Raw genomic sequence first — 5000 nt, forward strand, 5'->3', positions numbered from 1 at the left:
GTGTGCCTGTCTGTCCGTCAGTCAGTCCCTCTGTCTGTCTATCTGTCTGTCTGCATGGCAGCATGTTTGAGCCTGACTGAATGCGTCATGGTCCTTCTGTGTTTTTTTTGTTTTTTATTCGTTTCTTAGGAACTTTAATGTGCACTCACTGACATGAAGGAACTTGCAAACTCACATGCACGCGCACACACACAAACACACATACACTGATATGGTGACCCGAAGTGACAGTGATGAAGCGACACAACAGCCGCCATTGAAAGCATGTGCTGTCAGTCTCCCAACCCTTCCCTGTGTTACTATTGTTGGTTCATGGAATTTACAAAGTGCATACCACAGTTGCAACCTTCATACTGTGCATTTATAGTCTTGCTGGTTAACATGGGTTGACACATGTTTAGCTCACAACCATTCACACACGCTATATTCACATTGTATTCTACACGCAAACACAAACAACTGACACAACGTTTCAACATGTCTTCTTTGTTTTTTGAGCCAGTAGTAACCTCCTCAGTGGGTTCATGCGAGTGGTTTTAGAGTGTTTTAGAGTACCAACAAATGTTTACTTCAGCAATTTAGGGTTCAATGTCTTACCAGCGTCACAGCACTTCTGTGTTGTTGATTTTTTTTTAAATCAATGGGCCCGTTCGAGTGTGTGCGTCCTTGGATTGACTAGCCTACTAAACGTCAAAAACATATTAGTTATTGGCATTGGCTTGTTGACACGTGTACTTGAGTGTTATTACTTTGTGTAAGGCCAGAGAATATGTGCTTAAATTACCGGTAAGTATAGCGCTACTTTAAAAGGTTGAAATTAATTACTATTGTATTAATTAAAACTCCCTGCTTTCTAATCAGGCCATAGCAAGAGCCACCTACAGAAGGGTACCTGTCTCCTCCCTAGGTGGCCATTGCAGTGGCCTGATCAGAAAGCAGTTTTAATCATGATAATGCTCTGTTCAGTTTGTGTTAGAGCCAGGTAAAGACGACAAGACCTGGGTTGTGTGTTGAATGCTCCGCCTTCTATACTTGTATATTTGACATTGATTCTGAACTTATTTGAGGGTTAGGCCAGAATATTCTTTTTTGTATGTTTATTTTGGCTCCCTGTAGCCTGTTCATTTTTCTGTTTATTTGTGAATGTCATTAAGGTATCTTTTTCTACAGTTTAGTTTTTTTGATTTTGATTTAGTTATTGGTTTATGCGTCCCTTTCACCTGTGGTGTGTGAAAATGTATCGCAAACACTCCTGCCACCATCCTTATGCCAACACACCACACACACACACACACACACACACACACACACACACACACACACACACACACACACACACACACACACACACACACACACACACACACATACACACAATGTGCGTGTGTGAGAGAGAGACTACTTAACCCCATAATTTCTGTTCTTTTGTTTAAAGACCATTTAAAAGCTGCTAGTTCTGTTCCAGTGAATTTGTGAATCCCGATTAGGCATATAAGTGGAGTAATTAGCATCACGCTTGTGAAACGGCTACAAACTGTAATTACAACTGATACGATTTTACGTATTTAAAAATACACATTTTTATTTTTAAAGGTCCATGTGTGAGACGTTCTATTTTTATCCCTTGTGAAGTGGATTATGGCAGCTGATCTGTCTTTTTTCATTGTTGATATGAGCACACAGCTCTGCTTTAGTGGACAGACTTTTACTATAGTTACATTACATTACATTACATTACACTTGGCACACGCTTTTACGCAAAGCGACTGGATTATTCCCACTATTGTTAATGGGAATGTATTGTATGAATTGTTCGCGTGAGAGGGAGGCACTGTACTATACTGCCTGTGGTAATGTATTGTTGATAATAGAAGCACTGTACTGTACGGTTGATATGAGAGGTCTTATACTGTCTATGGAAATGTTTGATATGAGTATATAGAAGACTGTACTAGCCACTGTAGTACTATACTGCCGATGACAATGTATTGCTAAATAGGCACAGTATGGCAATGTATTGTTCATATGAGTGTATGGAAGACAGCCACTGTATTTGTCCTCCATAAATATCCTGTCATTTCTCCAGGCTCCATAACTGTGATAGATATGAGGGGGCGCATTAGAAAATCCTCTGTCCACGTATGACAGATTCACTTTTTTCCCTATTGCTGATGCATACCACCAGATTGTTAATCGCTATGACTTCATTCATTTGGTTTGTATATGATCCATTGTTAAAGATAAATCATCTTCGATCCATCTCAAAGCATTTTTTTCTGGCAATACAAAATACAATACAAAATGAAACAAATAAAAAATGTACATTTATTAGAAAGGATTTTTAGGACAGAGCGGAGACTGAAGTGTTTCGAGCAAAACGACAAGAGAGAGAAATGACACCGCAGGCTAATCCCTAAGCAGTGATGAAGTGTGTGTGTGTGTGTGTGTGTGTGTGTGTTGAAGTGGAGCTAATATAATAATAATATATTCACAGTCCTCTGATACAGACGTGCCTTGATAAGGACGATATCAGAGGGGGAGATGATGTCTGCGTGCCTGCCTGCGTGCCTGCGTGCCTGCGTGCCTGCGTGCGTATGTGCCGTCTGGGGTAAGTGCATGCATATTATATTGTCATTTCGTTCCAGAAGTCATATCAAGCACACACACACGCACACACAGGCACACACACACACACACACACACACACACACACACACACACACACACACACACACACACACACACACACACACACACACACACACACACACACACACACACACAGCATCGAGGCTATCATATCAAAGATAGGACAGCTTAAGAAGTAGGCTCCTAATTATGCGTATTGCAGTGCATTTATTTCCACTGATATACTGTATATAATATAATATAATATAATATAATATAATATAATATAATATAATATCCTTATTCAAACAGCATACTCACATAATAAAACGTATACACATAATACGTAATGAATGAATCAAGTTCGATTAATTCATTTAAACTGAAAACATAAAATAAAATGCTCCTCTGGGGTGAATTCACATTCATGCATGCTCACCATTGGTGTAGCCTATATTTTTTATAGGCCTATAACATAGCAGGTACTGACATACACACAGTTTGTTCTTTTACACATAAAAATGTACAGTTGTTCTATTACAAACATATAGGCCTATGCAAGTACATGATCGTCATACTGTTCCCTCCAATCATAGGCAGTGCATGGGTAATAGGCCTACTGTTGTTTCCTGTGCTTCATGTGTAAGACCATTAAAATACGCCTTCATTTAAATAGGATCACATGCTGCCATTAATTAAAGACACTGCATGGCTTACTGTTTGATGAGAGTAAAATATACTTGTGTACATGGTTGGATTTGTGTATTGCCGTTAATTAAAGACACTGCATGGCTTATTGTTTGATTTGCTGAAGAGTATAGGTAGGCTACTACTCGTACGTGAGGGTAGCTGGATTTGTGTATTGACAGCTTGATTAGGGCTTACAATTAATCTCTTACTGTACATGTAAACCAGAAACAACCAAAGCCACCAGACGAGGTCATTAAAGAAGTTTCACCAAAAAAATCCTGCAACATAGCATCTTAAAAGTAAGTAAGATAACACGCCGACTTGAATTGTCTATCATGTTTGTGCACTACGCCTTTGCATGTTGACTCGTGCTCCACAACACCCTGTGAGGATTAGGGATAGTTTTGGTCTGGGCACAATATCGCAACAAGTTCCCCATTTCCCTTGCTTGTTTCGCTGTTCTTGGCAAAAGTAAAGCAGCAGAAATGTTGCTTAAATTTATGTCGCACGGACGCCCACACACACACACAGACACACATCTGCACACAGGAACCTAAACTCTTCAAGTCTCTTTTGCTTCAGACATAACACGTTTACATGTCTGAAACTTGACGATTTGATATAACTTTAAGACATAATGAACGTCATACATTTATTAAGGGAACCTCAACACACACACACACACACACACACACACACACACACACACACACACACACACACACACACACACACACACACACACACACACACACACACACACACACACACACACCTGCATAGGCATGTCAACTCTTTGCAGGAAGCATGAATTAAGAGCAATCTATAGGAGTTAGAACAGACAATAAAACTCCTACGTGTGTGCTACTGAATGTCTCTGTGGTAGTCCACTTAGCCAGCTCCACTTTGGTCAAGCGGCTCTCAGAGGCTGACATCTAAAAAGACAATCTTCTCTCTCCATCACTCATTCACTCTCTCTATCCCTTCTCTCCACGTCTGTTTCTTTACCTCCTCTCTTCTGCACGTCAGTCTCTCTCTCAGTCTCAACTTCGACTTCACCTTTCAATTTTATTGTCCCCAAAAGAGGCAATTAAGTGTGCAGTAAGACAGCATAAACACATTAAGACAACTAGAAATGCACTCAGAGAGTGCAGACCTCCGCCAAGGGAGCGGTTTGATAGAACATTTGACATAGATATTACACCCTATTTTTTATATTAGTCTTTCTGCCTTTTTGTGGAATTAGAAACTGAAATGTCGAAATGTGCCCTGTCCCGCAATTCAAATTTGGGGTCACTAGGTGCATCTGGATTTGTAGGCTAGCAATGGTAAAGAATCTTTTTTTAAATCCTGGTTCAGGTTTGTGATCTGGATCACTGCCAAAACTTAATCACTTGTTCTTTTGATAATTTCCAATAACTCCAAAAAGTTAAATCCAAACCTGTTCATGCATTTTTGAGTTATCCTGCTGACAAACAAACAGACAGACAGACAGACAGACAGACAAACCAACGCGACTAAAAACATAACCTTCTTGGTGGAAGTAACAACTAGGGATGGGACGAACCGCACCAAAAAATGAAACCGCACAATTCACATGACCGTGACATTCAAACCGTTGCAAACCGCGGACCATGCAGTGCCTTGAAAATATCTATTAAAACATATTTTAATAAGCATTT

The sequence above is a fragment of the Engraulis encrasicolus genome, chromosome 18 (assembly GCF_034702125.1).
Source record: "Engraulis encrasicolus isolate BLACKSEA-1 chromosome 18, IST_EnEncr_1.0, whole genome shotgun sequence".
In the NCBI taxonomy this organism is placed as follows: domain Eukaryota; kingdom Metazoa; phylum Chordata; class Actinopteri; order Clupeiformes; family Engraulidae; genus Engraulis; species Engraulis encrasicolus.